Genomic DNA, 26,881 nt, shown 5'->3' on the forward strand with positions numbered 1-26,881 from the left:
AATGGAAATCCAATTTATCAACCCATGGAGGTCTGGATTTGGAGTCACACTCAAAATTAAAGTGGAAAACCACACTACAGGCTGATCCAACTTTGATGTAATGTCCTTAAAACAAGTCAAAATGAGGCTCAGTAGTGTGTGTGGCCTCCACGTGCCTGTATGACCTCCCTACAACGCCTGGGCATGCTCCTGATGAGGTGGCGGATGGTCTCCTGAGGGATCTCCTCCCAGACCTGGACTAAAGCATCCGCCAACTCCTGGACAATCTGTGGTGCAACGTGGCGTTGGTGGATGGAGCGAGACATGATGTCCCAGATGTGCTCAATTGGATTCAGGTCTGGGGAACGGGCGGGCCAGTCCATAGCATCAATGCCTTCCTCTTGCAGGAACTGCTGACACACTTCAGCCACATGAGGTCTAGCATTGTCTTGCATTAGGAGGAACCCAGGGCCAACCGCACCAGCATATGGTCTCACAAGGGGTCTGAGGATCTCATCTCGGTACCTAATGGCAGTCAGGCTACATCTGGCGAGCACATGGAGGGCTGTGCGGCCCCCCAAAGAAATGCCACCCCACACCATGACTGACCCACCACCAAACCAGTCATGCTGGAGGATGTTGCAGGCAGCAGAACGTTCTCTACGGCGTCTCCAGACTCTGTCACGTCTGTCACGTGCTCAGTGTGAACCTACTTTCATCTGTGAAGAGCACAAGGTGCCAGTGGCGAATTTGCCAATCTTGGTGTTCTCTGGCAAATGCCAAACGTCCTGCACGGTGTTGGGCTGTAAGCACAACCCCCACCTGTGGACGTCGGGCCCTCATACCACCCTCATGGAGTCTGTTTCTGACCGTTTGAGCAGACACATGCACATTTGTGGCCTGCTGGAGGTCATTTTGCAGGGCTATGGCAGTGCTTCTCCTGCTCCTCCTTGCACAAAGGCGGAGGTAGCGGTCCTGCTGCTGGGTTGTTGCCCTCCTACGGCCTCCTCCACGTCTCCTGATGTACTGGCCTGTCTCCTGGTAGCGCCTCCATGCTCTGGACACTACGCTGACAGACACAGCAAACCTTCTTGCCACAGATCGCATTGATGTGCCATCCTGGATGAGCTGCACTACCTGAGCCACTTGTGTGGGTTGTAGACTCCATCTTATGCTACCACTAGAGTGAAAGCACCGCCAGCATTCAAAAGTGACCAAAACATCAGCCAGGAAGCATAGGAACTGAGAAGTGGTCTGTGGTCCCCACCTGCAGAACCACTCCTTTATTGGGGGTGTCTTGCTAATTGCCTATAATTTCCACCTGTTGTCTATTCCATTTGCACAACAGCATGTGAAATTTATTGTCAATCAATGTTGCTTCCTAAGTAGACAGTTTGATTTCACAGAAGTGTGATTGACTTGGAGTTACATTGTGTTGTTTAAGTGTTCCCTTTATTTTTTTGTTTAACACTTTATTGGTTACTACATGATTCCATAAATGTAATTTCATAGTTTTGATGTCTTCACTATTATTCTACAATGTAGAAATTAAGAAAGAAAAATTAAGAAAAACCCTGGAATGAGTAAGTGCATCTAAACTTTTGTCTGGTACTGTAAATAGTTTCAGTCTGTCTGTCTGTCTGCCAGGTCTGTGCTTAGGCCCCGTCCCTCACAGTGGTTTCAAGTGTCCATGTGCATTCCACAGCAACAAACCACAGCTCTCTTTCTTTCTCCCTCTCCCCCCTCTCTTTCTCTCCTCAGACTGAGAGAAGCCCTGGTGAAAGAGGCTCTAGTTTATCTAGTCATTGATCTAGGCAGCCAGTCATGTGTTTGAGCAGCATTCCGGCCTCTAGTTTATCTAGTCAGTGATCTAGGCAGCCAGTCATGTATGTATGTACAGTGACCGTACGTACATACCCCAACCAGAAGCCATGGATTACAGGCAACATCCACACTGAGCTAAAGGCTAGAGCTGCAGCTTTCAAGGAGCGGGACTCTAACCCGGAAGCTTATAAGAAATCCCGCTTTGCCCTCCGACGAACCATCAAACAGGCAAAGCATCAATACAGGACTAAGATCGAATCGTGCTACACCGGCTCTGATGCTTGTCGGATGTGGCAGGGCTTGCAAACCATTACAGACTACAAAGGGCAGCAACAGCCGAAGCGAGCACAGAAGTAGTTTAGCTCGTCTGGTAGGCTTGTGTCACTGGGCAGCTCTTGGCTGTGCTACCCTTTGTAGTCTGTAGTAGTTTGCAAGCCCTGCCACATTCGATGAGCATCAGGGCCAGGATTTCTTATAAGCTTCCGGGCTAGAGTCCCGCTCCTTGAAAGTGGCCTGTTGCCAGGGAAGCAGTATATCATTCACGTTGGGCTCGTCGGACTCGTTAACCTCTATGGGGTATGTGGGACGCTAGCGTCCCACCTGCGGGACACACTCGCCAACAGCCAGTGAAATAGCAGGGCGCCAAATTCAAAACAACAAAAATCTCATAATTCAAATTTCTCAAACATACAACTATTATATCCCATTTTAAAGATACACTTCTCGTTAATCCAACCACAGTGTCCGATTTCAAAAAGGCTTTACAGCGAAAGCATAACATTAGATTATGTTAGGACAGCGCCTAGACAAGAAAAACCACACAACCATTTTCCAAGCAAGGAGAGGCGTCACAAAAATCATAAATACAGCTAAAATGAATCACTAACCTTTGATGATCTTCATCAGATGGCACTCATAGGACTTCATGTTACACAATACATGTATGTTTTGCTCGATAAAGTTCATATTTATATCCAAAAAAAACATTTTACATTGGCGTGTAATGTTCAGAAATGTTTTGCCTCCCAAAACTTCCGGTGAATGAGCACATCAATTTACAGAAATACTCATCATAAACGTTGACAAAATATACAACTGTTTTTCAAAGAATTATAGATACACTTCTCCTTAATGCAACCGCTGTGTCAGATTTCAAAAAAGCTTTACGGCGAAAGCAAACTTTGCAAAAATCTGAGTACAGCGCTCAGACATCAAAACATGCCATACAGATACCCACCATTTTGGAGTCAACAGAAGTCACAAATAACATTATAAATATTAATTTACCTTTGATGATCTTCATCGGAATGCACTCCCAGGAATCCCAGTTCCAGAATAAATGTTTGTTTTGTTCGATAAAGTTCATCTTTATGTCCAAATACCTCCATTTTGTTCACGCGTTCAGTCGAGTAATCCAAATACACTGTGCTCGCGCAGTAAGTGCAGACGAAAAGTCAAAAAAGTTATATTACAGTTTGTAGAAACATGTCAAACGATGTATAGAATCAATCTTTTGGATGTTTTTATCATAAATCTTCCATAATATTCCAACCAGACGATTCCTTTGTCTTCAGAAATGAAAAGGAACACACCTAACTCTCACGGGAGTGCGCTCGATTGAGCTCATGTCATTTTCTCAGTCATCTGACTCCATATGCCCTTATTCTCTCCCCATTCACAGTAGAAGCATGAAACAAGGTTCTAAAGATTGTTGACATCTAGTGGAAGCCTTAGGAAGTGCGAAATCACCCCACAGACACTGTGTATTAGATAGGCAATCACTTGAATAACTACAAACCTCAGATTTCCACATCATTCGAACAGTTTTAGAAACTTCAGAGTGTTTTCTATCTAAATCTACTAATAATATGCATATCCTACCTTCTGGGCCTGAGTAGCAGGCAGTTTACTACAGGCACGCTTTTCATCCGGACGTCAAAATACTGCCCCCTACCCAAGAGAGGTTAAAGGAAAAAAAGGATTCTGCCAGTCTGTGGTGAGTAATCGCAGTCCTGATGTCCAGAAGTTATTTTCGGTCATAAGAGACGGTAGCAGCAACATCATGCACAAAATAAGTTTAAAAAATAAGTTACAAACAACGCAAAGAAACAAACAAAAAAACACAATTGGTTAGGAATATGTAAAACGTCAGCCTTGTTCTTGGCAGCCAGTCATGTTTGAGCAGCATTCAGGCCTTTAGTTTATCTAGTCATTGATCTAGGCAGCCAGTCATGTGTTTGAGCAGCATTCAGACTAAGAGGGAAATGTTGTTTTAACCCTCCTCTCCTCTATTTTCCTCCCTCTACTTCTCTCCATTCCTCTCCACTATCTTCTCCCCGGACTTTCCACTTCCACAATGCTTCTTTACTTTGTACAGACATCTACCTCACTCTCCCTCGTTCCCTTTTCAACTCTTTCTGAGATACACAGTCTCTATATTAGCAGCAGTCTGAGTATTTAGGCCTATTAAGAATGGGACATAATCCTGGTACAGTAAGGAGCTGTGTGTGTGTGTGTGTGTGTGTGTGTGTGTGTGTGTGTGTGTGTGTATGTTTTGCTATGTAACAGTAAACTGTGTGATGTGTAACATCATTCTCAGTGTGTCAGTGTCATTTCATTGAGGGTAATAATAGCTATCCTGGAGAGGACAGAGACGAGAAAAGGACATGTTCTGTGTTCTGGAGCAAAGGTTGCCAGAGTAATTGGAAATGCAAATTGCGTTCACATGTACAGATTCCCACAGTGAATTGAGGCACGGGTGGAGAGCCAATGTGAGTGGAGAGGTGTGTGTGTTTGGTTTAACTATCCTTGTGGGGACCAGATGTCCTCATAAGGACAGTAAAACAAGGAACATTTGCACAAGTGGGGACATTTTGCAGATCCACATAAGGAAATAGGCTATTTTAGGCTTAAGTTTAGGGTTAGAATTAGGTGTTAGGTTTAGGAGATAGGGTTAGGTGTTAAGTTTTGGGTTAGGTTAAGGTTTGGGGTTAGGTTTAGAAATAAGATTTTGAATGGGAATAAATTGTTTGGTCCTCACAAGGAGTGTAAAACGTGTGTGTACGTGTGTGTGTGTCTTCCAACCTGAGGTAATTTCACAGCTATGGGGATGTCATCTGACGCTGAGGCGAATAGATAATTTGGCCAAATATTCTATTAAAAGGAGCAATATTGATATGAGTTAACACCAGACATCTGTTGGAGGGACATCTCAATGTTTCTTTCTCTTTCTCTCTCGCTATATCATTCTCTATGTCACACACACACAGGGCTCTATGGTGACTTTTTTTTACAAGGAGCACATGTTTGCCTAAGTTGAAAAACGTAGGCGTACACAAAGAAATTTAGGAGTACATTTAAAATATTTCTGGAAATAAATACCTAATTTACATAAGTATTCAGACCCTTTGCTATGAGACTCGAAATTGAGCTCAGATGCATCCTGTTTCCATTGATCCTCCTTGAGATGTTTCTACTACTTGATTGGGGTCCACCTGTGGTAAATTAAATTGATTGGACATGATTTGGAAAGTCACACACCTGGCTATATAAGGTCCCACAGTTGACAGGGCATTTCAGAGCAAAAACCAAGCCATGAGGTCGAAGGAATTATCCGTAGTGCTCCGAGACAGGATTGTGTCGAGGCACAGATCTGGGGAAGGGTACCCAAAAATATCTGCAGCATTGATGGTCCCCAAGAACACAGTGACCTCCATCATTCTTAAATGGAAGAAGTTTGGAACCACCAAAACTCATCCTAGAGCAGGCCGCCCGGCCAAACTGAGCAATTGGGGAAGAAGGGCCTTGGTCCGGGAGGTGACCAAGAACCCAATGGTCACGTTAACAGAGCTTCAGAGTTCTTCTGTGGAGATGGGAAAACCTTCCAAAAGGACAACCATCTCTGCAGCACTACACCAATCAGGCCTTTACGGTAGAGTGGCCAGACAGAAGCCACTCCTCAGTAAAAGGCACATGACAGCCCGCTTAGAGTTTGCCAAATTGCCCCTAAAAGACTCTCAAACCATGAGAAACAAGATTCTCTGGTCTGATGAAATCAAAATGTAACTCTTTGGGCTCAATGCCAAGCGTCACGTCTGGGGGAAACCTGGCACCATCCCTATGGTGAACCATGGTGGTGGCAGTACCATGCTGTGGGGATGTTTTTCAGTGACAGGGACTGGGAGTCAAGATAGAGACAGAGAGATCCTTGATGAAAACCTGCTCCAGAGCGCTCAGGACATCAGACAGGGGCAAAGGTTCATCTTCCAACAGGACAACGACCCTAAGCACACAGCCAAGACAACGCAGGAGTGGCTTCCGGACAAGTCTCTGAATGTCCTTGAGTGGCCCAGTCAGAGCCCGGACTTGAACCCGATCTAACATCTCTGGAGAGACCTGAAAATAGCTGTGCAGCAATGCTCCCCATCCAACCTGACAGAGCTTAAAAGGATCTGCAGAGAAGAATGAGAGAAACTCCCCAAATATAGGTGTGCCAAGCTTGTAGCATCATACCCAACAAGAATCTAGCCTGTAATTGCTGCCAAACGTGCTTTAACCTGTTGGGGATAGGGGGCAGTATTTGCACGGCCGGATAAAAAACGTACCCGATTTAATCTGGTTACTACTCCTGCCCAGTAACTAGAATATGCATATAATTATTGGCTTTGGATAGAAAACACCCCAACGTTTCTAAAACTGTTTGAATGGTGTCTGTGAGTATAACAGAACTCCTATGGCAGGCAAAAACCTGAGAAGATTTCATGCAGGAAGTGGCCTGTCTGACAAGGTGTTGTTGTTCTTGCTTCTGTTTATTGAAGAGTCAGGATCTTAGCTGTAACGTGACACTTCCTACGGCTCCAATAGGCTCTCAGAGCCCGGGAAAAACCTGAACGATGTCGAGGCAGCCTCAGGCTGAAACACATAATCGCCTTTGCCAAGTGGCCGATCAGAGGACAAAGGGCTTAGGCGCGTGCCCGATTCGACCCCGTGCTGTATTTTCTTTCGGCTGTTTACCTAATTGCAGATTCCCGGTCGGAATATTATCGCTTTTTTACGAGACTAATGGCATAAAAATTGGTTTTAAACAGCGGTTGACATGCTTCAAAGTACGGTAATGAAATATTTAGAAATCTTTTGTCACGAAATGCGCCGTGCGCGTGACCGTTATTTACCATTGGGATAGTGTCTAGAACGCACGAACAAAACATCGCTGTTGGAACATAACTATGGATTATTTTGGACCAAACCTACATTTGTTATTGAAGTAGAAGTCCTGGGAGTGCATTCTGACGAAGAACAGGAAAGGTAATCAAACTTTTCTAATAGTAAATCTGACTTTGGTGAAGGCTAAACTTGGTGGGTGTCTAAATAGCTAGCCCTGTGATGCCGGGCTATCTACTTAGAATATTGCAAAATGTGCTTTCACCGAAAAGCTATTTTAAAATCGGACATATCGAGTGCATAGAGGAGTAATGTATCTATAATTCTTAAAATAATTGTTATGCTTTTTGTGAACGTTTATCGTGAGTAATTTAGTAAATTGTTAGTAAATTCGCCGGAAGTTTGCGGGGGGTATGCTAGTTCTGAACGTCACATGCTAATGTAAAAAGCTGGTTTTTGATATAAATATGAACTTGATTGAACAAAACATGCATGTATTGTATAACATAATGTCCTAGGTGTGTCATCTGATGAAGATCATCAAAGGTTAGTGCTGCATTTAGCTGTCTTCTGGGTTTTTGTGACATTATATGCTAGCTTGAAAAATGGGTGTCTGATTATTTCTGGCTGGGTACTCTGCTGACATAATCTAATGTTTTGCTTTTGTTGTAAAGCCTTTTTGAAATCGAACAGTGTGGTTAGATTAACGAGAGTCTTGTCTTTAACCTGTTGGGGCTAGGGGGCAGTATTGAGAAATTTGAAAAAAATATGTGCCCATTTTTAAATAGCTGTAAAATAGTCATATGTTTGAGAAATTGAAGTAATAGCATTTCAAAGGTATTTGAAAATCGTGCCACAGGATTCAACTGGCTGTTACGTAGGTGGGACGAATTCGTCCCGCCAGTCCTAGAGAAGTTAACAAAGTACTGAGTAAAGTGTCTGAATACTTATGTAAATGTGATATCAGTTTTTTCTTTGTACACATTTGCAAAAACGTCTAAAAACCTGTTTTTGCTTTGACATTATGGGATTTTGTGTGTTGATAGATGAAAGAAAAAAACGATTTAATCCATTTTAGAATAAGGCTTTAACGTAACAAAATGTGGAAAAAGTCAAGGGGTCTGAACACTATCCGAATGCACAGTAGTTATATCACAATAGGAAGTATAAGTCCTCTGCTGCTGAGTGACAGTGTATGTTCTGGCTGTAACCCTAGAGTAGCACATTTGATTAATTCTCACACATACACACACACTGCCCGACTGGACTGGCAAGACACTGATAGGTCTCTGGAAGTAAATCTAGTGCTCGTAAGACCTCTCTCACACACACACACACACACGCACACGCACACGCACACACACACACACACACACACACACACACACACACACACACACACACACACACACACACACACACACACACAGGCTTCATGCTACTGTAGACACATGCGCACACACTACATAATTATGTCACACAGTCTTTCAGGATCATTAAAGTTTACGACTGTATGGAAGAAACACACAGGCAACAACTCAGGCAGTCACACAGGCTGCTTATCAATGAGTGATGTGGGAGAATGTTCAGAGTGCAATACACATCATTCATACATGGGAAAGTCGAAAATAAATTAGACCTACACTACCGTTCAAAAGTTTGGGGTCACTTACAAATTTCCTTGAATTTGAAAGAAAAGCCTATTTTTTGTCCATTAAAATAACATCAAACTGATCAGAAATACAGTGTAGACATTGTTAATGTTGTATTTCCAGCTACTATTGTAGCTGGAAACGTCTGATTTTTAATGGAATATCTACATAGGCATACAGAGGCCCATAATCAACAACCATCACTCCTGTGTTCCAATGGAACGTTGTGTTAGCTAATCTAAGCTTATCATTTAAAAAAGGCTAATTGATCATTAGAAAATCCTTTTGCAATTATGTTAGCACAGCTTAAAGGCCAGCATCCCGGAGTCGCCTCTTCAACTGGTGTTTTGCGGGTACAATTTAATGAAGCTGCCAGTTGTTTCTCAAACTAGGCACTCTAATGTACTTGTCCTCTTGCGCAGTTGTGCACCGGGTCCTCCCACTCCTCTTTCTATTCTGGTTAACGCCAGTTTGCTCTGTTCTGTGAAGGGAGTAGTACACAGCGTTGTACGAGATCTTCAGTCTTCATTTCTCAGAACAAGAATAGACTGACGTGTTCCAGAAGAATGTTATTTGTTTCTGGACATTTTGAGCCTGTAATTGAACCCACAAATGCTGATGCTCCAGATACTCAACTAGTCTAAAGAAGGCCAGTTGTATTGCTTCTTTAATCAGGACAACAGTTTTCAGCTGTGCTAACATAATTGCAAAAGAGTTTTCTAATGATCAATTAGCCTTTTTAAATGATAAACTTGGATTAGCTAACACATGTCTATTTACCACCACAAACCGATGCTGGAACTAAAACTGCACTCAATGAGCTGTACAGGGCCATAAGCAATGAAGAAAATGCTCATCCAGATGCGGCGCTACTAGTGGCCGGTGACTTTAATGCAGGGAATCTGAAATCCATTTTACCTCATTTCTACCAGCATGTCACTTGTGCAACTAGAGGCAAAAAAAAATGCAGATCACCTTTACTCCACACACAGAAACGCATACAAAGCTCTCCATCGCCCTCCATTTGGCAAATCTGACCATTACTCTATCCTCCTGATTGCTACTTACAAGCAAAAACTCAAACAGGAAGTACCAGTGACACGCTAAATACAGAAGTGGTTAGGCTTCATTAATAAGTGCATTGACGACGTCTTCCCCACAGTGGTTGTACGTACATATCCCAACCAGAAGCTATGGATTACAGGCAACATCCGCACTGAGCTAAAAGCTAGAGCTTTCAAGGAGCGGGACACTAATCCAGATGCTTATAAGAAATCCCACTATGCCCTCCGACTAATCAAAGGTTGAATCCTACTACATCGGCTGTGATGATCGTTGGATGTGGCAAGGCTTGCAAACTACTATGGATTACATGTTTCAAGCAGACCACCATAGTCCCTGTGCCCAAGAACGCCATGGTAACCTGTCTAAATGACTATCACCCCACAGCACTCACATCTGTAGCCATGAAATGCTTTGAAAGGCTGGTCATGGCTCATATCAACACCATCATCCCAGACACCCTGGAATTCACATACCGCGCCAACGGATCCACAGATAACGCAATCTCTATTGCACTCCACACTGCCCTTTCCCACCTAGACAAGAGGAACACCTATGTGAAAATGCTGTTCATTGACTACAGCTCAGCGTTCAACACCAAAATCCCTCCAAGCCCATCACTAAGCTAAGGATTCTGGGACTGCAACTGGATCCTGAACCTCCTGATGGGCCGCCCCCAGGTGGTGAGGGACAGCATGGCGGATGTGTTGTTGCTTACCTTCACTACCTGGGGGTGGCCGGTCAGGAAGTTCAGGATCCAGTTGCAGAGGGAGGTGTTGAGGGTAGGCAACAACACATCTGCCACACTGATCCGCAACACGGGGGCCCCTCGGGGGTGTGTGCTTAGTCCCCTCCTGTACTCCCTGTTCACCCACGACTGCGTGGCCACTCACGACTCCAACACCATCATTAAGTTTGCCAATGACACAACGGTGGTAGGGATGATCACCAACGACAATGAGACAGCCTATAGGGAGGAGATCAGAGGCCTGGCAGCATGGTGCCAGGACAACAACCTCTCCCTCAACTTCAGCAAGACAAAGGAGCTGATCGCGGACTGAACACGCCCCCATTCATATCGACAGGTCTGTAGTGGAATGGGTCTAGAGCTTCAAGTTCCTCGGTGTCCACATCACTAAGGATCTATCATGGTCTGCACACACCAACACAGTCGGGAAGAGGGCATGACAACACCTTTTCCTCTTCAGGAGGCTGAAAAGAATTTGCATGGGCACTCCGATCATCAAAAAGTTCTACAGCTGCACCATTGAGAGCATCTTGACTGGCTGTATCACCGCTTGGTATGGCAACTGCTTGGCATCTGACCGCAAGGCGCAACAGATGGTAGTGTGTACAGCCAAGTACATCAATGGGGCGGAGCTCCCTGCCAACCAGGACCTCTATACCAGGCAGTGTCAGAGGAAGGCACTAAAAATTGTCAAAGACTCCAGCGAACCAAGTCATATACTGTTGTTTTCTCTGCTACCGCACGGCAAGCAGTACCAATGCACCAATTCTGGAACCGCAGGACCCTGAACAGCTCCTACCCCCAAGCCATTAGACTACAAAATAGTTAATTAAATAGTTAACCAAATACCTACAGAGACTATCTGCATTGACCCTTTTTGCACTAACTTTTTTGACTTATCACGCTGCTGCTACTGTTTATTATCTGTCACTTTATTTCTAGTTATACACTACATGACCAAAAGTATCTGGACACTTGCTCGTCAAACATCTCATTCCAAAATCATGGGCATTGATATGGATTTCGTCCCCCCTTTGCTGCTATAACAGCCTCCAATCTTCTGGAAGGGTTTCCACTAGGTATTGGAACATTGAATGGACTTGCTTCCATTCAGCCACAAGAGCATTAGTGAGGTCAGCCACTGATGTTTGGTGATTTGGCCTGGCTCGTAGTCGGCGTTCCAATTCATCCCAAAGGTGTTTGATGGGGTTGAGGTCAGGGTTCTGCGCAGGCCTGTCAAGTTCTTCCACACCGAACTCGACAAACCATTTCTGTATGGACCTCGCTTTTTGCACAGAGGCATTGTCATGTTGAAAGAGGAAAAGTGCCTTCCCCAAACTGTTGCCACAAAGTTGGATGCACAGAATCATCTAGAATGTCATTGTATGCTGTAGTGTTAAGATTTCTCATCACTGGAACTAAGGGGCCTAGCAAGAACCATGAAAAACAGCCCCAGACCATTATTCCTCCTCCAACAATCTTTACAGTTGGCACTATGCAATGGGGCAGGTAGCGTTCTCCTGACATCCACCAAACCCAGATTCGTCCATCGGATTGACAGATGGTAAAGCGTGATTCATCACTCCAGAGAACGCATTTCCAATGGTGGCGAGCTTTACACCACATCCAGCTGACACTTGGCATTGCGCATTTCATGAAGTTCCCAACAAACAGTTATTGTGCTGGCGCTGCTTCCAGAGGCAGTTTGGAACTCGATAGTGAGTGTTGCAACTGAGGACAGACACGTGGCGGTCCCGTTCTGTGTACTTGTGTGGCCTACCACTTTGCGGTTGAGCCATTGACGCATCTAGACATTTCCACTTCACAATAACAGCATTTACAGTTGAATGGGGTAGCTCTAACAGGGCAGAAATTTGACGAACTGACTTGTTGGAAAGGTGGCATCCTATGACAGTGCCACGTTGAAAGTCACCTAGCTCTTCAGTAAGCCATTCTACTACAAATGTTTGTCTATGGAGAATGCATGGTTGTGTGCTCGATTTTATACACCTGTCAGCAACGGGTGTGGCTGAAAAAACAAAATCCACTAATTTCAAGGGGTGTCCATATACTTTTGTATATACAGTGTATGTACTAGAGGTCAACCGATTATGCTTTTTCAACGCCGATACCGATACTGATACTGATTAATGGATGACCGAACAACCATGTCGATACCGATTATTTGGCCGATTTGTTTTATTTATTTGTAATAATGACAATTACAACAATACTGAATGAACACTTATTTAACTTAATATAATACATAAATAAAATCAATTTAGCCTCAAATAAATAATGAAACATGTTCAATTTGGTTTAAATAATGCAAAAACAAAATGTTGGAGAAGAAAGTAAAAGTGCAATATGTGCCATGTTAGAAAGCAAACGTTTAAGTTCCTTGCTCAGAACATGAGAACATATGAAAGCTGGTGGTTCCTTTTAACATGAGTCTTCAATATAGCTTCTGTCCCTCTCCTCGCTCCTACCTGGGCTCGAACTAGGAACACATCGACAACAGCCACCTTCGAAGCAGCATTACCCATGCAGAGCGAGTGACGTTTGAAACGCTATTAGCGCGCACCCGCTAACTAGCTAGCCATTTCACATCGGTTACACCAGCCTAATCTTGGGAGTTGATAGGCTTGAAGTCATAAACAGCGCAATGCTTGAAGCACAACGAAGAGCTGCTGGCAAAACGCACTAAAGTGCTGTTTGAATGAATGCTTACGAGCCTGCTGCTGCCTACCATCGCTCAGTCAGACTGCTCTATCAAATCATAGACTTAATTATAACATAATAACACACAGAAATACGAGCCTTAGGTCATTAATATGGTCGAATCCGGAAACTATCATCTCGAAAACAAAACGTTTTTTCCTTTCAGTGAAATACGGAACCGTTCCGTATTTTATCTAAAGGGTGGCATCCCTAAGTCTAAATATTCCTGTTACATTGCACAACCTTCAATGTTATGTCAAAATTACGTAAAATTCTGGCAAATCAGTTCGCAACGAGCCAGGCGGCCCAAACTGTTGCATATGCCCTGACTCTGCAATGAACGCAAGAGAAGTGACACAATTTCACCTTGTTAATATTGCCTGCTAACCTGGATTTCTTTTAGCTAAATATGCAGGTTTAAAAATATATACTTCTGTGTATTGATTTTAAGAAAGGCATTGATGTTTATGGTTAGGTACAGTCGTGCAACGATTGTGCTTTTTTCGCAAATGCGCTTTTGTTAAATCCTCCCCCGTTTGGCGAAGTCGGCTGTCTTTGTTAGGAAGAAATAGTCTTCACACAGTTCGCAATGAGCCAGGCGGCCCAAACTGCTGCATATACCCTGACTCTGTTGCAAGAGAAGTGACATAATTTTCCCTAGTTAAAAGAAATTCATGTTAGCAGGCAATATTAACTAAATATGCAGGTTTAAAAATATATACTTGTGTATTGATTTTAAGAAAGGCATTGATGTTTATGGTTAGGGACACGTTGGAGAAACGTGTACCTAAGCGATTATATGCAACGCAGGACAGGCTAGATAAACTAGTAATATCATCAACCATGTGTAGTTAACTAGTGATTATGATTGATTGATTGTTTTTTATAAGATAAGTTTAATGCTAGCTAGCAACTTACCTTGGATTCTTACTGCATTCGCGTAACAGGCAGGCTCCTCGTGGAGTGCAATGTAAAGCAGGTGGTTAGAGCGTTGGACTAGTTAACCGTAAGGTTGCAAGATTGAATCCCCGAGCTGACAAGGTAGAAATCTGTTGTTCTGCCCCTGAACAAGGCAGTTAACCCACCGTTCCTAGGCCGTCATTGAAAATAAGAATGTGTTCTTAACTGACTTGCCTAGTTAAATAAAGGTGTAAACATTTTTTTTTAATAATTTTTTTTAAATCGGCCAAATCGGCGTCCAAAAATACTGATTTCCGATTGTTATGAAAACTTGAAATCGGCCCTAATTAATAGGCCATTCCGATTAATCGGTCGACCTCTAGTATGTACATATCTACCCCAATTACCTCGTATGCCTGCACAAGCCAAGTTATCATTACTCATTGTGTATTTATTAGTACTTTTATTTATTATTACGTGATTTACTTTTATATTATTTCTCTATTTTCTTTCTCTCTGCATTGTAGGGAAGGGCCTGTAAATATACATTTCACCTGAAGTTTACAAAGTATGTTAACATCTGACTTCGTTTCCAACAGAGGACCCCAGTTTACCTCCCAGGTACGGAGATCCTTCTGTTCAGCGCTTGGTATCAATGTCAGTCTTTCTTCTGGATACCACCCCCAGACCAACGGCCAGACCGAACGGGCCAACCATGAGATGGAGACTGCCCTACGCTGCTTGACTTCTGCTAACCCTTCCTCCTGGAGCGCTCAGCTACCCTGGGTTGAATATGCCCACAACACCCTCATCAACGCCTCGTCAGGTATGTCACGCTTCGAGTGTGCTCTGGGTTACCAACCACCCTTGTTCCCCGACCAAGAGGTTGAGGTTCCCTCTGTCTAGGATCATCTGGGCCGTTGTCACCGTACCTGGAGGAAGGCTCGGGCTGCCCTTCTTCGTGCTTCCGACAGGACCCAGTCCCAAGCCAACTGTCGCCGGGCCTCTGCTCTAGTCTACACCCCGGGTCAAAAGGTATGGCTCTCATCGAAGGACCTGCCATTGAAGGTGGCATCGAAGAAACTTTGCCCCCGATTCATTGGTCCCTTTGAAATTGACCGGGTCATTAACCCCTCTGAGGTGCGCCAGAAACTCCCAGCCTCTCTCAGGATCCATCCTACCTTCCATGTATCCCTGATTAAACCTGTCTGCTCCTGCAGCAGCTCCTCCACCCCCTCGGCTCATCGTTGTGCCTGTTTTCCTTGCCTGACGCTGTTTTCCTTTCAGCTACAGTTCTGCCCGCTTTGACTCTGGTCCCTGTCTCCAGTCCCATGTCACATCATCCTGCTAATCTGTCCTGGATTCCCCACTCTACTACTCCCTTGGATTCCCCTCTGGACCTGCTTACCCTATCTCAACCCCTCTCGCTCCAGCTTCAGCTTCCGCACCTGGTTTCCAGCTTCCCGCCCAAGCTTCTACTGACCTGCACTCCATCTCCCCCGTGTGTCAATAAATACCTTGGTTACTTCATCCCCGTTTCCTCGTCTGAGTCTGCTCTTGTGACAAATGTTTGATTTTGATTTGAGAAGACTGCACTGAGCTTAGATAGTGACTAAATGACTGTCCACCCACAGTTTAAAATAGGCTTGGATAGTGAATGACTGTCCACTCACAGTTTAAAATAGGCATAGATGGCGAATAAATGATTGTCCACTCAGTTTAAAATAGGGACACAACCTGATACATTTCCTATAAATAAAGAAAATAATGTACAAGTGGGAAGCTGGAGATGGTATTTACACACAACAGACACTGTATAATGTTCTGTTTCCACTCCTCCCACATTCAACAGTACAGAGAAGATCACCTGCTCCTACATGTATAGATTACATAGGACATGTATCTCTGTCATTAAGGGCAGGCTGTAGTTCACAAACATGTTTACCAACCACCCAAAATGATTTCCACTCTACAGAGAAACGTCATCTAACATGATGTGTGTTTCATATGCAACAGCCGAGGGAGTTCTAGAAAGACCACCAAAAACACTAAGAGTATAAACAACAACCATCGGTTTCACTGTTAACACCAATAGGTATTAGGTCTAATATAACTCTCCAACTTACCAGTTCAGCATGAAGTAACTTCAGTGGGTGAAACTCATATCTTGGCCTGTGAGGACAGAGGAGGGAACATTTAAAGGCCCAATGCAGCCGTTATCTCAATATCAAATCATTTCAAAATGCTTCTTAGCAAAGATCAATTTCTCAAGCAATAATTTAGCTAGGACTGTCTGGGAGTGGTCTGAGTGGGGAGGGGAAAACTGAAAACTAGCTGTTATTGGCAGAGACGTTTGGAACTCTCTTTCTTATTGGTCTATCAACTAATTTAACGCCTGGGTTCGAGTGGTCTTTTCAAAACAGCTGTTACACTAAAAGGAAATTATTCAAATATTAGTATTTTCACAGTATTATTCCAACCTCATAGTGTGGAGATGTATATAAAACACAAGAAAATCTAGTTTTTGACTGGACTGGGCCTTTAAGAACAGGTCAGCTCTGGACATTAGGATCCTCCCCTTAAATCAAGAAAAACATTAAACCTATGGACATGAACCTCACAGATGGACTGGAGACAGACAGACAGACAAACAGACAGACACACACACACACACACACCTCCGCCCCTCTCCCCAGCCAAGGAAAACACCCCAGTAAAATTATAATATCCACAATGGAGGCTTGGGAAGAGAGTCCTGTTTTGTTTAGCTATAACATTAAAGCTGAAAGCTATGAATCATAATGTGTTTAAACGAACAATGGAACTATTCGTCATAGATAATCAGATCTGTCTGTTATTTTAAACTGATTTTCAGTGTGTATGTGTGTGTGTGTGCATGTGTGAGTGTGTGTGTGTGTGTGTGTGTGTGTGTGTGTGTGTGTGTGTGTATATATGTGCATGTGTATGTATGTACAGTTGAAGTCGGAAGTTTACATACACCTTAGCCAAATATTCACAATTTCTGACGTTTAATCCTAGTAAAAATTCCCTGTCTTAAGTCAGTTAGGATCACCACTTTATCGTAAGAATGTGAAATGTCAGAATAATAGTAGAGAGAATGCTTTATTTCAGCTTTTATTTCTTTCATCACATTCCCAGCGGGTCAGAAGTTTACATACACTCAATTAGTATTTGCTAGCATTGCCTTTAAATTGTTTAACTTGGGTCAAACGTTTCAGGTAGCCTTCCACAAGCTTCCCACAATAAGTTGGGTGAATTTTGTCCCATTCCTCCTGACAGAGCTGGTGTAACTGAGTCAGGTTTGTAGGCCTCCTTGCTCGCACACACATTAACAGTTCTGCCCACAAATTTCCTATGGGATTGAGGTCAGGGCTTTGTGATGGCCACTCCAATACCTTGACTTTGTTGTCCTTAAGCCATTTTGCCACAACTTTGGAAGTATGCTTGGGGTCATTGTCCATTTGGAAGACCCATTTGCGACTAAGCTTTAACTTCCTGACTGATGTCTTGAGATGTTGCTTCAATATATACGCATAATTTTCCAGCCTCATGATGCCATCTATTTTGTGAAGTGCACCAGTCCCTCCTGCAGCAAAGCATCCCCACAACATGATGCTGCCACCCCCGTGCTTCACGGATAGGATGGTGTTCTTCGGCTTGCAAGCCTCCCCTTTTTCCTCCAAACATAACGATGGTCATTATGGCCAAACAGTTCTATTTTTGTTTCATCCGACCAGAGGACATTTCTCCAAAAAGCACGATCTTTGTCCCCATGTGCAGTTGCAAACCGCAGTCTGGCTTTTTTATGGCAGTTTTGGAGCAGTGGCTTCTTCCTTGCTGAGCGGCCTTTTAGGTTATGTCGATATAGGACTCGTTTTACTGTGGCTATAGATACTTTTGTACCCGTTTCCTCCAGCATCTTCACAAGGTTCTTTGCTGTTGTTCTGGGATTGATTTTCACTTTTCGCACCAAAGTACGTTCATCTCTAGGAGACAGAACGCGTCTCCTTCCTGAGCGGTATGACAACTGTGTGGTCCCATGGTGTTTATACTTGGGTACTATTGTTTGTGCAGATGAACATGGTACCTTCAGGAATTTGGACATTGCTCCCAAAGACGAACCAGACTTGTGTAGGTCTATAATTAATTTTTCTGAGGTGTTGGCTGATATGTTTTGATTTTCCCATGATGTCAAGCAAAGAGGCACTGAGTTTGAATGTAGGCCTTGAAATACATCCAAAGGTACACCTCTAATTGACACAAATTATGTCAATTAGCCTATCAGAAGCTTCTAAAGCCATGACATCATTTTCTGGAATTTTCCAAGCTGTTTAAAGGCACAGTCAACTTAGTGTATGTAAACTTCTGACCAACTGGAATTGTGATACAGTGAATTATAAGTGAAATAATCTGTCTGTAAACGATTGTTGGAAAAACTACTTGTGTCATGCACAAAGTAGATGTCCTAACCGACTTTCCAAAACTATAATTTGTTAACAAGAAATGTGTGGAATGGTTGAAAAACTAGTTTTAATGACTCCAACCTAAGTGTACGTAAACTTCTGACTTCAAATGTGTGTGTGTGTGTGTGTGTGTGTGTGTGTGTGTGTGTGTGTGTTTGTGTGTGTGTGTGTGTGTGTGTATGTGTGTGTGTATATGTGTGTATATGTTTGTGTGTGTGTGTATGTGTGTATATGTATATGTGTGTGTCTATATATGTTTATGTGTATGTATGTGTGTGTGTGTGTGTGTTAGAGGTCGACCGATTAATCGGAATGGTCGATTAATTAGGGCTGATTTCAAGTTTTCATAACAATCGGACATCGGTATTTTTGGACACCGATTTGGCCGATTTTTATTTTATTTTTTTTATTTTATTTTTTTACACCTCTATTTAACTAGGCAAGTCAGTTAAGAACACATTCTTATTTTCAATGACGGCCTAGGAACGGTGGGTTAACTGCCTTGTTCAGGGGCAGAACGACAGATTTTTACCTTGTCAGCTCGGGGATTCAATCTTGCAACCTTACGGTTAACTAGTCCAACGCTCTAACCACCTGCTTTACATTGCACTCCACGAGGAGCCTGCCTGTTACACAAATGCAGTAAGAAGCCAAGGTAAGTTGCTAGGTAGGTAGTAAACTAATCTTATAAAAAACAAACAATCAATCAATCAATCAATCATAATCACTAGTTAACTACACATGGTTGATGATATTACTAGTTTATCTAGCGTGTCCTGAATTGCATATAGTCGATGCGGTGCGCATTTGCGAAAAAGCACAAATAGCGCATAGAAGGCATAGAATATTAACAAAAGCGCACTTGCAATAAAGCACAATCGTTGCACGACTGTACCTAACCATAAACATCAATGCCTTTCTTAAAATCAATACACACATATATATTTTTAAACCTGTATATTAAGTTAATATTGCCTGCTAACATTAATTTCTTTTAACTAGGAAAATTGTGTCACTTCTCTTGCAACAGAGTCAGGGTATATGCAGCAGTTTGGGCCGCCTGGCTCGTTGCGAACTGTGTGAAGACTATTTCTTCCTAACAAAGACAGCCAACTTCGCCAAACGGGGGAGGATTTAACAAAAGTGCATTTGCGAAAAAAGCACAATCGTTGCACGACTGTACCTAACCATAAACATCAATGCCTTTCTTAAAATCAATACACAGAAGTATATATTTTTAAACCTGCATATTTAGCTAAAAGAAATCCAGGTTAGCAGGCAATATTAACAAGGTGAAATTGTGTCACTTCTCTTGCGTTCATTGCACGCAGTCAGGGTATATGCAACAGTTTGGGCCGCCTGGCTCGTTGCGAACTGATTTGCCAGAATTTGACGTAATTATGACATAACATTGAAGGTTGTGCAATATAACAGGAATATTTAGACTTATGGATGCCACCCGTTAGATAAAATACGGAACGGTTCTGTATGTCACTGAAAGAATAAACGTTTTGTTTTCGAGATGATAGTTTCCGGATTCTACCATATTAATGACCTAAAGCTCGTATTTCTGTGTGTTATTATGTTATAATTAAGTCCATGATTTGATAGAGCAGTCTGACTGAGCGATGGTAGGCAGCAGCAGGCTCGTAAGCATTCATTGAAAAAACACTTTCGTGCGTTTTGCCAGCAGCTCTTCGCTGTGGTTCAAGCATTGCGCTGTTTATGACTTCAAGCCTATCAACTCCCGAGATTAGGCTGGTGTAACCGATGTGAAATGGCTAGCTAGTTAGCTGGGTGCGCGCTAATAGCGTTTCAAACGTCACTCGCTCTGAGACTTGGAGTAGTTGTTCCCCTTCCTCTGCATGGGTAACGCTGCTTCGAGGGTGGTTGTTGTCGATGTGTTCCTGGTTCGAGCCCAGGTAGGAGCGAGGAGAGGGACGGAAGCTATACTGTTACACTGGCAATACTAAAGTGCCTATAAGAACATCCAATAGTCAAAGGTATATGAAATACAAATCGTATAGAGAGAAATAGTCATATAATTCCTATAATAGCTACAACCTAAAACTTCTTTCCTGGGAATATTGAAGACTCATGTTAAAAGGAACCACCAGCTTTCATATGTTCTCATGTTCTGAGCAAGGAACTTAAACGTTTGCTTTCTTACATGGCACATATTGCACTTTTACTTTCTTCTCCAACACTTTGTTTTTGCATTATTTAAACCAAATTGAACATGTTTCATTATTTATTTGAGGCTAAATTGATTTTATTGATGTATTATATTAAGTTAAAATAAGTGTTCATTCAGTATTGTTGTAATTGTCATTATTACAAATAAATAAAACAAATCGGCCGATTAATCGGTATCGGCATTTTTTGGCCCTCCAATAATTGGTATCGGTATCGGCGTTGAAAAATCATAATCGGTCGACCTCTTGTGTGTGTGTGTGTGTGTGTGTGTGTGTGTGTGTGTGGTGTGTGTGTGTGTGTGTGTGTTTGTGTGTGTGCGTGTGTGTGGTGTGTGCTAGGCTACCCTGTCGTTCCCAGACCTTATATGTCCATCTCCCTGATAGATGGATCAATGCAGCATAGCTGTTGTGTGAGAAGAGGAAGAGAGGACAGGAGGAAAACATCATACCTCAGTCAAAACAAAGGATGGAAATATGGAGTCAAATGACTGATCTAGAGCAGACTGGGACTGTCCCGTTGCAACACCACTGGATGATCAAGGTAGGTGTTGGACCGATAGATACAAGGTCGCTGGTTCCAGCCCCACTTGGTTTACCCCTGGAATTTGCTTCCATATGATGTTGGTTACCTCGCCGATATCAAAATCCCACGTGGGAAGACCCAAACACAGACAAACACAACCACCACTGACGCAGTCATGACCATGATACCACTGTCATCTCCAAACACAACAATTATTGGCCTGTGTGTGTGTGGGTGTGTGTATGTGTGTGTGTGTGTTTTCTGATTGACATCTCCACAGCCAGACCAGTACAGCTGAGCTAGGGGACTCCCTCCTCTAAACAGCATCATGGAGCAGGTCTGAAGACCAGCCAACATCTACGTTTCAACACTTAACAACATCACTGATTTACTGATTAACAAATATGCAATAAATCAATATTGAAGAAAAGTATGCAATACATCTTTTACTATTTGAACTGTGTGTGTATGTGTGTGTGTGTGCGAGTCCTCTACCACTAGATGCAGAGCCACACAGAAGTATCCTTCTAGTTTTGAAGGCAGCAGGGTAAACGGTGTGACTCATAGCAATCCTATCTGTTTGTTTTGCCTGTCTGGCTAAATGTCATTTCAGGCATGTGATCAGCTAAGGAACTGCCTGAGACTGCTTTTAGGTCCACCCCAATCTTTATTTCCAGTTTTACAGCTCACCTAAACATGATACTTTATCACGGCATTGCATTTGGTTTATTTTGTGTCTAGGATTCTGGAATAAATCTATTCTGGTGGTTTTTTTCACATCACTTGCCTTGGTTCAGCATTTATTTAATTTTTTTCTGAGCCAGGCACCAGCAGCAAGCTACTGTCAGCCAGCTGCTGTCAGACAAATACCATTTCCTCCTTGGAGATTTGAGATTAAAACAAGCACTTTTTAGCTGCCTAAACCGGTCTCCCTTTTCAGGGACTCAACGGCCCTGAAGTTGAGAAACACACACAGCAACCTGATTCACAACGAAGCATCAGCCATCCCATTAACACAACACAGTCAATATCCATCACAAAATCACTGCATTGTGTAATAGCAGCCAAATATATCACCTTTCCAAACAACCTGTACAATATGGCACAGACAGATTTTACACAAGCACAATAATCTGAGCCTTGGCCAACGAACAAACGCCCTGAATCAGTATAAGCTTTCCCCTCATAACAATAACCCTACCCTCTGACCCGAAAAAACACAGCCGTTAAGCTTCTTAGCCCAACTCTCTTCATCAGAATCAGCTTTAGGCTACGGTGGCTTCTAAACCATGCAGGTAAGGTCATTTGAGACCTTGGGACTATAAGGTTATATCTGAGCAAAGCAATGTTCTGAGATATTGAGCATTAAAGTTTTCACATCTCAGGTATCAGACCTCTTTTGTAGTCCTCACCGTAAAGGTACCTCAAGTGCAGAGGGGGGTGCAGTCACAGATAGAACCTTATGGCTCTGAAATGTCAATCTGGGTTCAACTATAAGGTCCTATCTGACACAGAATGATTTCAATTTCAATAGAAAAGTAGATTTGTAATGATTAAATAAAGGGAATACCCTTCCTTCTTTCTAATCATGTCATCAAATATATTAATTCATGTTCATCACACATTTGTTAAAGCGATAGTTCCCTAAAATGCAAATACACTATATCCTATGGAGAACTAACCACATTGCTAAAGCTTAGCTCTGGATGAGTAAACTGATATATTTTTCTGGTCTCTGACACCCAAAGTCAGTAAATGACTTGCTATTTACCAATAAAATGTGGTAAGTTATGTAATTTTAGAGAAATTCCACTTCCATGCAGGTTTTCGTATTGATATAGAACAAGACAAAAGCAGCAATGCCTCTCCTAAGGGTTTTAAACATGCTCTAAGAAACCTGTATTCATTTGTTCTTACCATAAAGAACTTACGTTATGGCCATTCTTCTAAAAAGGGGTGGACAAAACTCTTAAGTAATTAAAAATAAGGACCAGAACCTATTATGTCAATAATCAAGGACTTGGAACTGTAAGGTTCTATCTGCAAAATTAACACTAGGTGTACAAAATATTAGGAACATCCTAATATTGAGTTGCACCACCTTTTGCCCTCAGATCAGCCTCAATTCGTTGGGCATGGCCTCTACAAGGTGTCGAAGCTTTCCACAGGGATGCTGGCCCATGTTGACTCCAATGCTTCCCACAGTTGTGTCAAGTTGGCTGGATGTCCTTTGGTGGTGGACCATTCTTGATACACACAGGAAACTGTTGAGCGTGAAAAACCCAGCAACGTTGCAGTTCTTGACACAATCAAACCGGTGCGTCTGGCACCTGCTACCTTACCCCGTTCAAAGGCACTTCAATATTTTGTCTTGCCCATTCATTCTCTGAATGGCACACATACATAATCCATGTCTCAATTGTCTCAAGGCGTAAAAATCCTTCTTTAACCTGTCTCCCCATCATTTACACTGATTAAAGTGGATTTAACAAGTGACATCAATAAGGAATGATAGCTTTCACCTGGATTCACCTGGTCAGTCATGGAAAGAGCACTCTGAGTATAGTTTTGAGATAATGATTATTTTTCAAGTCCCAGATCTCAGAACCCTTTTGTAATGTTTCCCTCTTTCATGACTCAATAAGTATATCACCTTACATACAATTCTTTTTGATTGACCATCCAGCAATGAGATTGGATTCCAGAATTAACCTTACAGCACCAAGCCAAAAGGTGTTTGGGCAAATAGAACTTTCAGATTTTTCTCTTTTTTTTTCTCCATAGTAAATATACTTGTTTTATTATCTGACATATCTCACATATAAAGGCAGGCATCAAGGATCACCTAAAGAGCAACTCTATGTGAATAACTCATTTTTTACCAAATGTCATAAACCTTCATAGTCCCAAGGTCACTAATGGTTTTTGTGCAAAGGAGGTAGGTAGGGCAATGTTTGTCTCTCTAATCGCAATCGAAGTGCTTATGCCACTGTGTCAATACTATAAACCTGGATAGGGTTCTATTCCTACACACAGCAGACATGCAGTGACAGAAGCTACAGAATGGTCAATGGACACAGACAGACACTTCATTAGAGTTAGGAATCTAAAGACATTGTTTTAAGTAGCTATTGCTACACCACTGTTGTTATACAGTACTGTTTTTATTGTAGTAAACAAGTGTTCTCTTTAGTCATGCTAGACTCCTGAGATCCTATGTGTCTGATGAAAAGCATGCAACACATAAGCAGATGGAATGGCTTTTCTTTCTCATCAATCAGACATTTTTTGACGTGTTTAATTCGTTCTAGTGACCAACAGCAACATACTGCATTTTCGAGTTAAGGTCAATTCGGCCATTTGCTTCCAGGGTGAATATCTTGGTCGAAGCTAAGAAAGCAGCCACTTCAATGCATATCGACCAAGTCGTGGCAAACGGGTCTCTATCCCCCCTCTCCCCCATAATCGGAATCAGCTAAATGTCACTTCAAACACAGAGATTGTAAAAAAGTGTGTCATACACGTCCGGCTCCCTGTCAATGACCGCAAGCTTCACACACAGGACATTTGCTCCGTGCGTGCACGGGAACAGGTGGCAGTTCCGCGCACAGGTGTGCGTCTACAACACCACTGAACCAAAAAAAGGTAACTTGTGTACACTTTTTATCCCTTACATCAACATACATGTCGACTGTTATTTATTTACAAAAAAATACTTTGGACAAATGCCTTTCTCAATATCAAAACAGAAAATGGACTACTAATGCATCTCAAACAGCTGTCTGATACTGACAGAAATCAGTATAGCTCGACAAGAGTAGCCATTGGCTGATTGTTATTTCTTGATTCTCTTGCTTTATTTTGTGATGGAAGAAGCGGAACATGCATGGCAAACGAGTGCACACTGCACACACACACACACACAGCCCCAAACATCAGAATACTGGCTAACGTCAGCAAGATAGATAACGATGTCTGATAAGCAGACATCGTTAGCCTGAATTGGGATCTATATCTCTACAGCATCATGTATAAATTGAGCAAACTATTGTTCTATAACTCGTATGTCTGTTATCTAATTTAGCTAGTAGCTGTTATATGTTTAAACCCAAATAGTTTAGAGTGGTTTGCGTAAAAGCTAGCCTAGCAGGTGGTGCATCTCTCATGCAAGCATGCCAGTCTGACTACTTTTATGGGCAAGCAAGCTGGGTATCCCTGCTATTTATTGTCTGTCCTGTTAGCTAGCAGCTAGCAAGCCTCTACCTTGGAGAACAAAATACCGATATACCAATCCATTTGTCCATTTTTTGACGCTGCAAATAGCAAACCAGCTGACTAACATTACACCACAGATGAATGGGGACACATATCTTTGATTAGACTATATACCGTTTCTGCTAACGTTCCATTTCACAAAAACGAAAGCAATGCATGGATATGACATCCATGCACGTGTTGTGCATGCTTGTACACGAGCTATAATGTTATTTTACATCAAACCAAGAACGACCCTTTCGAAAATAACCCACAAGATTTGCCGCTGTTTGTGCAATCTAGTTTCCAGAACGACCTCTCTGGGAATGGAATATTCTCACGGGTTTCAACCACCAATATGAAAACAAGCGAACGTTTTTCTCTCTCCAATACTGTAAATGACTAGACACCCAGATCAACGAATCATACAAACGTGGTGCTCAGCAAAACATTGCAAAAGTCCCACTTTCAGCCAAAATGACAGAAATATGAAAATGCCCTTACGTAAATTGGTTGCGACGAGAACTGATAAAATCCGATGTGAGAAATGATGCTTACAGAGGCTGGGCCGGGATTTTCTCTCCTTTTTACAGCTGCTGTATCTCCCGCCCTCTCCCTGTTCCTCTCAAACTCTCTCTCTCTATCTTCCCCGGTCTTGTCTTTATCCTTCCCTTCCAAGAGCCCGCTCCTCTTGTACCACTCGCCATCCAGTGGAGAATGGCCAGATGCGTTCCTATAAGGAACCACTCACGGGATTTGTGTGTGCGTGTGCGCGTGCATGCGACTAGTGTACGTGCGTGCATGTGTGTGTGTGATAAATGACAGGTTGTAAGGGAATATTATGTTACACTACAATTTGGTGTGTGTGTGTGTGTGTGTGTGTGTGTGTGTGTGTGTGTGTGTGTGTGTGTGTGTGTGTGTGTGTCTGTGTGTGTGTGTGCTCATCCCACTAACAGTATTCCACAAATGCAATGCTTTTTTTGAGAGGCCTTGTCATGTTGATATAAATGTTGATACTTGAGTAGCTTAAGTAGAGCCCTCTCTAAATGATCCTCTCCTTGAGACCATAGATCAAATCAAATGATCAAATCAAATGTATTTATAAAGCCCTTTTTGCATCAGCAGATGTCACAAAGTGACATTGAACCATAATTTGCTCCAGGGTTGCCGTACTACTATGGCTGACCCTGTAAAACAACACATTTCACTGGACTTATTTGGTGTATGTGACAATAAAACAGCTTAATCCTGACATGTTTATTTCTTGGTCTGACAAGAGGAAATCTAAACTATTGTTTCTAAGCCCTTGGAGAAAAACCACATGATCAAAATCATATAAATTAATTGGCATGACATCATAGAGGTTGGCAGAGCAAGCT

General features: G+C 42.6%; 1 protein-coding gene across 10 annotated transcripts in view; it reads right to left on the reverse strand.

Moving 5' to 3' along the window:
• The window catches only part of LOC115172765 (1-phosphatidylinositol 4,5-bisphosphate phosphodiesterase beta-4), a 147,651-nt gene extending 121,497 nt beyond the window's left edge, over positions 1 to 26,154 (reverse strand). For 7 of the 10 annotated variants that reach the window (XM_029731171.1, XM_029731113.1, XM_029731060.1 and 4 more), the window contains exons 1-2: positions 26,007 to 26,154; positions 16,173 to 16,218 (exon numbers count right to left, since the gene is read on the reverse strand). The gene's annotated coding sequence lies outside the window, so the exon portion shown is untranslated. The remainder of the gene's footprint in view (positions 1 to 16,172; positions 16,219 to 26,006) is intronic. The other 3 variants (XM_029730864.1, XM_029730953.1, XM_029730694.1) reach the window with 2 other exon arrangements.
• Positions 26,155 to 26,881: the final 727 nt, after the last annotated feature.

Source organism: Salmo trutta, chromosome 1 (genome assembly GCF_901001165.1).
Source record: "Salmo trutta chromosome 1, fSalTru1.1, whole genome shotgun sequence".
In the NCBI taxonomy this organism is placed as follows: domain Eukaryota; kingdom Metazoa; phylum Chordata; class Actinopteri; order Salmoniformes; family Salmonidae; genus Salmo; species Salmo trutta.